This window comes from Dendrobates tinctorius, unplaced genomic scaffold, assembly GCF_039654945.1.
Source record: "Dendrobates tinctorius isolate UK_male_01 unplaced genomic scaffold, ASM3965494v1 ptg000082l, whole genome shotgun sequence".
Lineage (NCBI taxonomy): Eukaryota > Metazoa > Chordata > Amphibia > Anura > Dendrobatidae > Dendrobates > Dendrobates tinctorius.
The window spans coordinates 24,333,681-24,346,506 of NW_027361750.1; the positions used below are offsets into that span (position 1 = coordinate 24,333,681).

The window sequence follows — 12,826 nt, forward strand, 5'->3', positions numbered from 1 at the left end:
CCCCAGCGATGTCGCTGGTGAGATCTGCCTGTGTGGCAGCTCACTAGCGACCACCTAGCGATGTACCAGCGATTCTGACCGCGTCATATCGCTGGTCGGGATCGCTGGTGCATCGCTAAGTGTAACGGTACCCTTAGATCTACCAACCGATAGAGTTTAATCTTCTGTGGTTGGTCTTCAAGAGTCCTAGCTTTTGAACAATATATTTAATGACTCATGAAAATATTTCATATAGGTGGTTATATCAATAAATTAATTTTAGAATTAATATTATTGTATTTATTTTAGCTTAAGTGGATGTGTTTAAACTTTTCCTGCAAAAGGACATTGGTTTCACATTCTGGGAAGAGGTCCTCAGGTGAGGAGGAGGCTGAGCTTCCTCAAAACGCAGCAGATAGTGGCTACATAATACTGTATAGCTGGCATCTGTCTCTAAAAGTCACAGCTGGTGCTTGACTTCTGGCTGTGGTTGTTAATCAGTCTCAAGTGGCCATACTGCGATTGTATTGAATGGAAAAGACTGTGGTCAGCAGTAGTAGTAGTAGTCCCTGAATATTGCTATCTATCTTGACATTGATAGATAAAAGTATTGAAATTCTTGCCCCCCAACAAGCTTCACTGTCCAATCAGCATCATCACGGGTAGAACAAGGCAAAGCTGATCCTTCAGTCAAACATAGTAAGGATTATGGCCCCCACAAAGCCCTGATCTCAAGACCATCGAGTCTGTCTGGGATGACATGAGGAGACTTGCACAAGCCTACATCCACAGAAGATCTGTGGTTGGTTCTCCAAGTTTGGAACAACCTCCCTGCCGAGTTCCTTCAAACACTGTGTATAAAGCCCCCGTCACACATAGCGATCTCGCTAGCGAGACCGTTGCTGAGTCACAAGTTTTGTAACGCAACAGCGATCTCACCAGTGAGATCGCTGTGTGTGACACTGACCAGCGACCGGCCCACCTTCCGGTTATCACTGATCGTCCTGGAATGGCAAGGACATTTTTTTGATCGCTGGTCTCCCGCAGGCCAGCACGCATCACTGCATGTGACAGGCGGGAGACCAGCGATCAGCGCGCTGGTAGCTAAGGTAAACGTCGGGTTTCTAAGCAGCGCGCAGCGCTTAGAAACCCGATGTGTACCTTAGTTACCAGCGCGCTGGTGCAGGGAGCTGGTAACCAAGGTACACATCGGGTTTCTAAGTGCCGCGCGCTGCTTAAAAACCCGATGTGTACCTTGGTTACCAGCTCCCTGCACCAGTGCGCTGGTAACTAAGGTATACAGTGGGTAACTAAGCGACGTGCGTCGCTTGTTACCCTCCTGTCGCTGGTGCTGATCGCTGGTGAAGCTGCCTGTTTGGCAGCTCACCAGCGATCATGTAGCAACACACCAGCGATCCTGACAAGGTAATATCATTGTCGGGATCGCTGGTGCGTCGCTATGTGTGACAGGGCCATTAGTCTACCTAGAAGAAGTAATGCTGTTTCAAAGGTAAAGGGCAGTTACATCAAATATTGATTTGATTTTGATTTCTCTTTTGTTCATTCACTTTGCATTTTGTGAATCGATAATAAATAAACTATTAACGTTTCTATTTTTGAAAGCACTCATACTCGCATTTTTTCCCATACTGTCCAAAAATAAAACATTTGCACATTACTGTATATTAATGTATAAGTATATATTTATATACAGTACTGTACAGTATATATACAAACACACAGAGGCTAAAACATTTTAAAAGATAATTTGGCTCTTTGAAATTTCACAACATGGTTGGTATAATCTGTATATCTGGAGTTAGCGATAAAACATATGCCATGTCTCTCTTTATAGGAGTCACAGCCTAGAGGTTATCCTCTATATAAAACAGACATCTGGAGGACGCCGTCCTGTGGGTCTCACTGAATTTCTTATCTCACATATACTGCTGCTCCAAGCTCATTTCCCACCAAGACTGGAATTGCTTTTCAACTGGTGAAGAAATACGTAACAAGATCACAGCACAATGCGTGTCAGCATTATTATGTTGTGGTTACTAAATCTACAGTAGATCTTGCATTAGGCCTAATTATGAAGTTTCTCCTTTGGTGTACATGTCCTCCCAACTCTGAATATTCTTTTTTCTAAAACTTTAGATCTTTGCTTCATGGCAGAGGTGTATCTAGGGGGGAAAACAGGCATGGCATCTGCCCCGGGCACAGCCGACAGGGGTGTGCCATAGGGTTACCTAATGCGGTGGTCCGAAGTGTCTCTCCTGGCGGTTGCATTTTGCTGCCCCCATATCACAAAAGGTGCAGCATGCCGGCTCCCAGTGAACAATTGTACTCACTTCTTTCATATGCGAGTACAATTGAGGCTGTGTGCACACGATGCAGATTTGCAGCGGTTCCGCAGCGGATTTTACCGCGCATCAATGTAAAAAAAAAAACGCTGTGCAGACGCTGCGGATTTTTCCGCGCGGTTTTCCCGCGGTACAAAATCCGCAGCATGTTACTTCTTTTGTGCGGTTTTCCATCTCCCCTGTCACCAAATCCGCAGGGGGAAAACCGCGATGGAAAACCGCACAAAAACTGCATGAAAACCGCATGAAAAATGGATGAAATCCGCAGGAAAAATGCAGGTCATTTGATCTGCGGATTTCTTCCATTCTGCACGGAAAAATCCACAGGGCCAAAAAGTACGTCTGCACTCAGCCTGAAGCTCTCACCGCTGGGTCAGAGCGACGTCAGCAGCATGATCAGGTCATGTTATCATGCTGCTGACGTCACTCGCCGGAACTCAGAACATTTGTGGTAAGTGCTCCACACCAGTTTAGCTGAAGATTAAATGTAACATGGGGAGATTTACTGTGGGGGGAGATTTAGTGTGGAGGGGAGATTTGGTGTAACAGGGGTGGGGAAGATTTCAGGACACAAGTTTGGGATGCAAGGAAGGGACAGGTGAAGACACAATATGGGGAGCGGGAGAAATTTGAAGACAGTATAAGGAGTAAGGGGGAATGTTGCGAATTCTCTTACCGTATATACTCGAATATAAGCCGATCCGAGTATAAGCCGACCCCCCTATTTTTGCCACAAAAAACTGGGAAAACTTATTGACTCGTGTATAAGCCGAGGGTGCACAGTGAGTGGCCTCAGTTATCTGCAGTGTGTGGCCCCAGTTATGATGCACAGTGAGTGGCCCCAGTTATGATGCACACTGAGTGGCCCCATTTATGCACAGTGAGTGGCCCCAGTTATGAACAGTGAGTGGCCCCAGTTATGCTCAGTGAGTGGCCCCAGCTTTGCTGCACAGTGAGTGGCCCCAGTTATCTGCACAGTGAGTGGCCCCAGCTTTGCTGCACAGTGAGTGGCCCCAGCTATCTGCACAGTGAGTGGCCCCAGTTATGCACAGTGAGTGGCCCCAGTTATGCACAGTGAGTGGCCCCAGCTTTGCTGCACAGTGAGTGGCCCCAGTTATCTGCACAGTGAGTGGCCCCAGTTATGCACAGTGAGTGGCCCCAGTTATGCTCAGTGAGTGGCCCCAGCTTTGCTGCACAGTGAGTGGCCCCAGTTATCTGCACAGTGAGTGGCCCCAGCTTTTCTGCACAGTGAGTGGCCCCAGTTATCTGCACAGTGAGTGGGGCCCCAGCTTTGCTGCACAGTGAGTGGGGCCCCAGCTTTTCTGCATAGTGAGTGGCTCCAGCTTTTCTGCACAGTGAGTGGCCCCAGCTTTGCTGCACAGTGAGTGGCCCCAGCTTTGCTGCACAGTGAGTGGCCCCAGCTTTGCTGCACAGTGAGTGGCCCCAGCTTTGCTGCACAGTGAGTGGCCCCAGTTATGCACAGTGAGTGGCCCCAGTTATGCACAGTGAGTGGCCCCAGCTTTTCTGCACAGTGAGTGGCCCCAGCTTTTCTGCACAGTGAGTGGCCCCAGCTTTTCTGCACAGTGAGTGGCCCCAGCTTTGCTGCACAGTGAGTGGCCCCAGCTTTTCTGCACAGTGAGTGGCCCCAGCTTTTCTGCACAGTGAGTGGCCCCAGCTTTTCTGCACAGTGAGTGGCCCCAGCTTTTCTGCACAGTGAGTGGCCCCATCATGTTGCTGCTGCCGCTGCCTCCCTTACAAAAAAAACAAAAACCTGTATGCTCACCTCAGTCGCTGCCCCCTGCTCATCAGCGTTGCGCTCTGCAGTGACTGTGCAGGCAGAGAGCGATAGCGCCCTCTGACCTGATTGTCACTGCAGAGGATGCAAGACAGCAGAGCGCAGGGACAGGTGACTATTCCTCCCAATCCCCCGCGTTCATACTCACCGGGTCCTGGCGCTTGTCTCTGCAGCTCCCCTGCTTGTTGTTCCATGTTGTCGGCGCTGCTCTCTTCCTGGTTCAGTGGTCACGTGGTACCCGCTCATTAAATATGCGCATATTTAATGAGCGGGTACCATTTGACAGCTGAAGCAGGAAGAGAGCAGCGCCGACAACATAGAACAAGCAGGGGAGCTGCAGAGAAGGGTGAGTATGATCTGACACCCCCGCTCCCCCTTCCCTTCCGATCCCCCCCGGTATATGACTCGTGTATAAGCCGAGAGGGGGACTTTCAGCCCAAAAAAATGGGCTGAAAATCTCAGCTTATACACGAGTATATACGGTACTTCTGAGTCCGGGCTCCCTCTGGTGGTTACTGTGGGTAGTGGAGCTGGCCGAATTGACAGAGGTCTGCCGTCTGACGACGATGATTGGAAATCTGGGGTTACTGATTGGGAGTATTTCAGTGAGCAGGCTTCCCTCAGTTTCTGCTGGTGATTGTTTCTTCCTGTTCATTTTGAGGTCTGCTGTCTCCTGCCTGATCCTGCATTTTTCAGTTAAGTGGTTCTTTTGCTAATCCTTTGCATCTGATCTGGTTTTGCCTTTTTCTGCTTTCTGCTGGACCCCGCTTCATTTGTTACAGCTTGTGTCAGTTTGTTCAGTCCCCTGTTATATTAGTCCCTTTTGCTTTGCTGCCAGTTTACACCAGAATGCTGATATAGTGGGGGAGAGGTCGTGAGACCTCAGTGTTTTTGTACATCAGTCGTGTTATTTTTTTTAGGGTTTTTGCGTGATTGCAGTGTCTTTCCTGTCCTATCCTCTCTAGACAGTTTGGGCCCCATCATTTGCTCAGTCTAGTTTCTACCTGTGTTTGTGCCTCATCTTGTCTCACCAACAATATATGTTTGGGGGCTATCTATTCCTTTGGGGTTCTACTCCAGGGCAGTTTAGATTTCACTTTTCTTGGTTTAGGCTTAGTTAGCTCTCCGGCGGTGCCGAGGCATCTAGGGCATCGTAGGTATGTCCCACGGCTACTGCTAGTTGTGTTGTTAGGATTAGGGGTCTGCAATCCGCTAAGTTACCAACCTTTCTGGTTTCCTGGTGGCCTGGCCTATTCCTGCCATCCTCCTCGTTGGCCAGTTCATAACAGCAGACATAGGGGGCATGTTTGAGGAAACAGTATGGGGGAAATTGTGTGGACACAGCATGAGGAGTGGGGGAATGAATGTGGACACTGTATGCTGAGTGGGGAGCGCGGACACAGTATGAGGTGCAAGGTGGAAATGTATGAAGGGGATAGGTGTAGATATAGTATGGCGAGTGGGATAGGTGTGGACATAGAATGGAAAGGATGAGTGTGAACGAAGTATGGGGAACGAAGGGGGGAATGTATGTGGACAAAGTATGGGGAGTGAGTGAGGGAATAGGAGTAGACACAGTATGGTGATTGGGGGATGAGTGCGGACACAGCATGAGTAGTGAGGGGAAAAATGTATGCAGACACAGTATGGGGAGAAAGGGTGATGGAATGGGTGCGGACACAGTATGAGAAGTCGGGGGCATGTGTGAGGAGGCAGTATAGTGAGGAGGTAAATACATGAGGAAACAGTATGAGGACGGAGGGGGAAATGTGTGAGGAGGGAGACTATTGAGGTGAATAGTGCGAGGAATCAGTATCAGGGGAGAAAAATGTGAGTTGGCACAGAATAGAGACTGAGTAGTGTGTGGAGGGTAGCACAGGGGAACATTGTAAGGGCACAGCCAGGAGGGGACAGTAAGCATAGGAGGGGGAGTTTGATGAGGGGGCACAGTAGAGACTGGGCCCTATGGTGGGGACACAGTGCGAGAGAACAGTGTGAAGAAGGAGACTAGTATGGAAAGGAGGGGGCAGTGTGGAGAGCAGGTACCATAAGAGGGACAGTGTGTGGGTTATATTTTGTGCAGGGAATATAGTGATGGGCAATTATTTATTCAGGGGCTCAGCGTAAGACAGATGTTTTTATTCAGGAGCATTTTAATGGCACTGCCATATTCAAGGGCACCATGTGGGGATGTGGTGCAGAAGACCGGAGAAGATGGAAGTCCGCAGAGACGAGCTGTGGATGAGAAAACTCATCACGATGTCTGGACAAGATAAAGAAGAAAAGAAAGAAAACAACTCCAATCAGAGACATAGTCATCAGGTATGTGGATGTAAATTGCTTTTGTGATACTGACTAATTCCCATGTTTTTATTTACCGTATGTTAGGAGCAATAAGTGGTTGTCCAAGTTTGTGATGAGTCTGCAGTCATTCTATGTGACTGCACACTTCTGAATTCTCACAGTGCGCACTTCACGCTGTCAGTATTCTCTATTGCCGGCGATTTACATACATGCGGTCACGTGCCGACTAGACATGCGTGATCTCACTCAATGAAAATTAATTGAGTGAGGCCAGACACGTCTAGTAGGAATATGGCCAGAAGTAAATAAATTGCACACTTGTACTCAAATGTCTGTCCACTCTTGCCAATGGCAGGCTCCAGCAGTCATCACATGGCCACTTCACTCATATGCGATTTTCATACCTACTGTCATGAGACAACTAGCTTCTCTTCCTGCTCCTCTCAGTTTTTCACTGCATATTGAGAGAATTAGAGCAGCTCGTTGGCATGTGATTTAAGTGTGCAAATCACATACTGTATGTGCTTGGGGAGGCGCAAAACTGAATTTTTGCCCTAGATACACCTCAGCTCCATGGTCACAGTCCACACAGTGCTTTTCTCCTAAGCTCAGCAACACACCTTTAATACAATCTACTATACACTTAATTTGTTATGTCTATTTTTCAGCCCCATAAAATACTCATCATTCCCTCATCACCATACATCATGTTAACAATACTTCAGCTGAACCTTTTAAGGAGCAAAACTTTATTCACTCGCACATTGGGGGCAGTTTAAAGGGAGTCTGTCACCCCATTTTAGCCCTATCAGCTGCCGGCACAGCCATCAGGGGCTAATTCTGTAATGCTGTAGATAAGGCCTTTTTCACACTTCAGTTTTTTAGCATCAGTTCAAATCCGCCAAAAGTCAGACAAGCGGATCCGTTCTCAACTGATGCGAATGGATGGCACAGAGAGAGAGAGAGAGAGATTTTTTGTCCGGCACCCAGAAAGAATTTCGGGTTAAATCAGTGTCTGGAGGATCCGCCACAGAAAAAAACGTTGCAAGCTCCGTTTTGAAATCTTTGAGGATGGTGACGGACAGCAACTTTTGGCGGATCCTCACATAAAACGGATGCAACGGACAGCAATCCGTCACAATCCGCCATTAATGCAAGTCAATGGGGAAAAAAACGGATCCTCAAAAGAAATTTGAGGATCCGTTTTTTTCAAAACCTGGCGGATTGTGACTGATTGTAAAAAACTGAAGTGTGAAAGAGGCCTAAGACCCAATGTAACCTGAAAGATAAGAAAAATGAGTTATATTATACTCATGTATAACAGCAAGTAAGATAAAATATAACTTTTAATGCATAACTTAAAAAATTACCAGACCTAAAATGTCACCAAATAGTGATTAAAATGAGATGCCCATACATTGGGTGATCCCCAAGGGATAATTGAATACACCCAAAAGCATCAAATAGGAATACAGAATGCAGCTAGTATAGCATCCAAACAGCAATCTATATGTATTGGATACAGCATAAAAAATAGCAGCAAAATGCCATAGCCAATTGCACTCATATGTTTATATACTGGCTAGACCAAAAAAAGGGGAGGGGGTTCATAGACACCAATAGATGAGAATAATAAAAGGAACAATCTCACCAATATTTTGCAGATGGTCAGGAGTCTCCAGGGATACTCATCGTACATGTGGGAAGGCAGCAGTGGGAGTACAATACCCTGCCACATCCCTCATAAGCTGACCATTACCTGATCCCCAGACTCCTGCCCTGACAAGGGCAGTCCACAACTAGCCCTAGATTGCACAAGCCCTACACTTTCCCTTAAAGGAGCGTCCCAACGCGTTTCATCCAAGTAATTCTTCAGGGGACTAACTTGTTCAAAAGTGCCACAGTGCTAAAGCTAAGTGACATACATCCTCCTGCTCTCAATGCTATCTGCTGTCTGCAGAGAGCGGAGGAAAAAGGGCTTATTTATATCATTAGTTTGATCCACACAGCCCCATCATGATTAATTCAGTGAGTCACATATGTATACTCACTCTCACTTTACATATCAATCGTCCACCATTAGATGATTCTTCCCTAGGGTGCGCGCCACAATTCGCGCTAACTCCGCCCCCATGACATCACAGAGCAAAGCGTCCTGGGTACAGAGCACTGACTGGTCAAGGACGCCCCACTTCCGGTGAAACCAAAATGGCGGATGCCCCACTTCCGGTGACGTCTGAATATACAATAGCCACCCCTGGGAGCGCCCCACTTCCGGAAAAACCAAGATGGCGGGTGCTCCACTTCCGGTGATGTCTAAAAACACAATTGCCGCCCTTGGGAATGCCCCACTTCCGGTAAAACCAAGATGGCGGGTGCCCCACTTCCGGTAACGTCTATAAGCCCAATAGCCGCCTTTGGGAGCGCCCCACTTCTCATAAGTGGGCCCGCATCATGCCCCACTTTCGCAGAAGCACATACAGCGGTGCCGCCACACTTCCGGTGAGCGGAACCGCATCATGCCCCACTTCCGGGGAAGCATATACCGTGGTGCCGCCCCATTTCCAATAAGTGGAACCGCATCATGCCCCACCTCCTGGAAAGAACATACAGCAGTGCCGCCCACAGCAACAGCACAAAAACAACGCTGGCAAAGGGGGAATAGCACGCAATTCACGCAATTCACCTCCGGTCCAACGGAGCAGAGATAAATTTAAATAACATCCAGATATAGTGATAATTCAGTGATAAATCAGAAACAACGATTGATCACATATAAAGAGCATACAGTAACACCACCTATATAGATATCATTTCAAGGGGTCTTTAGGGGACCAAAATACACCTCACCAATATGGTGAAATATATGAAGGTGAGGGGGGGAGGGAAAGACAAAAGGGGAATAATGATGGACAATGTAAAGTACCAATAGGAAAAGTATATATACAAACGTACAATGCAAATCCTAGTAGTTGGTGACAAGAATAGTGATTTAGGCTTATAGACCAATCTTATCAGTGGATAAAAAAGTGGGAGGGGAGAGAAAAATGAAACAATTGAAATTAATTTGCTCATTGAGGCCTTTAGGTGTTACCGTATCCAAATAGAAGATCCACTTAGCCTCACATTGTAACAACTGATCCCAGTTGCCGCCTCTCTGTGGTTTAAAGACCCTATCAATCGCAGTGAAAGTAAGGCACGTAATCTGTCCATCATGCATACCATGAATATGCCTTGAGATAGAAGTGTCTCTTTTATGTGTTATATCTCCCACATGTTCACCGATCCTTCTCCTGAATTCACGAATTGTCTTTCCAACATATTCTGACCCACACTTACAAGTGACTTTATAAATGACGCCCTTGGTGCTACAATTCATAAAGTGTTTGATGGTATATTTCTTACCAGTCACGTTGCTAGCAAAGGTCTTACTTACACCAATGTGTGAACAAGCCACACAATGGCCACACTTAAAGCAGCCCGTGACATCACTATGGAGCCATGTTTTGTTCACTGGAGATGAAAAATGACTCCGCACCAATCTATCCTTCAAAGAGCGTGCTTTCCTATATGTAATCATAGGGGAGGCACTCAAGTATGGAGAAACATCATTGTCCATCTGTAAGATGGACCAATGCTTCTTAATGATGTTCCTCACAGGAACCGCACCATTATCATATGTAGTTATGAATCTGAGGGTATCATTATCCGGAGGCTTTACGCTGCCAGTACTCAACAATTCTGATTGCTCTGATATGTTGAGTTTTGAATCCCAAGCGAGGGATTTGAGGGATAGATTTTTAAATAGGGGTTACCCCAAATATGTGTTGAAGCAGGCCTATCAAGGAGCTAAGGACAGCAGACGATCTGGATTGTTGAGTACTGGCAGCGTAAAGCCTCCGGATAATGATACCCTCAGAATCATAACTACATATGATAATGGTGCGGTTCCTGTGAGGAACATCATTAAGAAGCATTGGTCCATCTTACAGATGGACATTGATGTTTCTCCATACTTGAGTGCCTCCCCTATGATTACATATAGGAAAGCACGCTCTTTGAAGGATAGATTGGTGCGGAGTCATTTTTCATCTCCAGTGAACAAAACATGGCTCCATAGTGATGTCACGGGCTGCTTTAAGTGTGGCCATTGTGTGGCTTGTTCACACATTGGTGTAAGTAAGACCTTTGCTAGCAACGTGACTGGTAAGAAATATACCATCAAACACTTTATGAATTGTAGCACCAAGGGCGTCATTTATAAAGTCACTTGTAAGTGTGGGTCAGAATATGTTGGAAAGACAATTCGTGAATTCAGGAGAAGGATCGGTGAACATGTGGGAGATATAACACATAAAAGAGACACTTCTATCTCAAGGCATATTCATGGTATGCATGATGGACAGATTACGTGCCTTACTTTCACTGCGATTGATAGGGTCTTTAAACCACAGAGAGGCGGCAACTGGGATCAGTTGTTGTTACAATGTGAGGCTAAGTGGATCTTCTATTTGGATACGGTAACACCTAAAGGCCTCAATGAGCAAATTAATTTCAATTGTTTCATTTGAATTCCTTCTTTTTCTCTCCCCTCCCAATTTTTTATCCACTGATAAGATTGGTCTATAAGCCTAAATCACTATTCTTGTCACCAACTACTAGGATTTGCATTGTACGTTTGTATATATACTTTTCCTATTGGTACTTTACATTGTCCATCATTATTCCCCTTTTGTCTTTCCCTCCCCCCCTCCCTTCATATATTTCACCATATTGGTGAGGTGTATTTTGGTCCCCTAAAGACCCCTTGAAATGATATCTATTTAGGTGGTGTTACTGTATGCTATTTATATGTGATCAATCGTTGTTTCTGATTTATCACTGAATTATCACTATATCTGGATGTTATTTAAATTTATCTCTGCTCCGTTGGACCGGAAGTGAATTGCGTGAATTGCGTGCTATTCCCCCTTTGCCAGCGTTGTTTTTGTGCTGTTGCTGTGGGCGGCACTGCTGTATGTTCTTTCCAGGAGGTGGGGCATGATGCGGTTCCACTTATTGGAAGTGGGGCGGCACCACTGTATATGCTTCCCTGGAAGTGGGGCATGATGCGGTTCCGCTCACCGGAAGTGTGGCGGCACCGCTGTATGTGCTTCTGCGAAAGTGGGGCATGATGCGGGCCCACTTATGAGAAGTGGGGCGCTCCCAAAAGCGGCTATTGGGCTTATAGACATTACCGGAAGTGGGGCACCCGCCATCTTGGTTTTACCGGAAGTGGGGCATTCCCAAGGGCGGCAATTGTGTTTTTAGACATCACCGAAAGTGGGGCACCCGCCATCTTGGTTTTTCCGGAAGTGGGGCGCTCCCAGGGGTGGCTATTGTATATTCAGACGTCACCGGAAGTGGGGCATCCGCCATTTTGGTTTCACCGGAAGTGGGGCGTCCTTGACCAGTCAGTGCTCTGTACCCAGGACGCTTTGCTCTGTGATGTCATGGGGGGCGGAGTTAGCGCGAATTGTGGCGCGCACCCTAGGGAAGAATCATCTAATGGTGGACGATTGATATGTAAAGTGAGAGTGAGTATACATATGTGACTCACTGAATTAATCATGATGGGGCTGTGTGGATCACCCTAATGATATAAATAAGCCCTTTTTCCTCCGCTCTCTGCAGACAGCAGATAGCATTGAGAGCAGGAGGATGTATGTCTCTTAGCTTTAGCACTGTGGCACTTTTGAACAAGTTAGTCCCCTGAAGAATTACTTGGATGAAACGCGTTGGGACGCTCCTTTAAGGGAAAGTGTAGGGCTTGTGCAATCTAGGGCTAGTTGTGGACTGCCCTTGTCAGGGCAGGAGTCTGGGGATCAGGTAATGGTCAGCTTATGAGGGATGTGACAGGGTATTGTACTCCCACTGCTGCCTTCCCACATGTACGATGAGTATCCCTGGGGACTCCTGACCGTCTGCAAAATATTGGTGAGATTGTTCCTTTTATTATTCTCATCTATTGGTGGCTATGAACCCCCTCCCCCTTTTTTTGGTCTAGCCAGTATATAAACATATGAGTGCAATTGGCTATGGCATTTTGCTGCTATTTTTTATGCTGTATCCAATACATATAGATTGCTGTTTGGATGCTATACTAGCTGCATTCTATATTCCTATTTGATGCTTTTGGGTGTATTCAATTATCCCTTGGGGATCACCCAATGTATGGGCATCTCATTTTAATCACTATTTGGTGACACTTTAGGTCTGGTAATTTTTTAAGCTATACATTAAAAGTTATATTTTATCTTACTTGCTGTTATACATTATACATATTTGGGTGAGAATTAATTGTCAATTTCTGATCACTACTGGCATTTTTGCTGTATATTTATAT

The 12,826-nt window shown here is 46.4% G+C and overlaps 1 protein-coding gene across 1 annotated transcript in view; it reads right to left on the reverse strand.

Moving 5' to 3' along the window:
- The window catches only part of XKR4 (XK related 4), a 386,904-nt gene that overhangs the window by 111,618 nt on the left and 262,460 nt on the right, over positions 1-12,826 (reverse strand). The window lies entirely within an intron of this gene.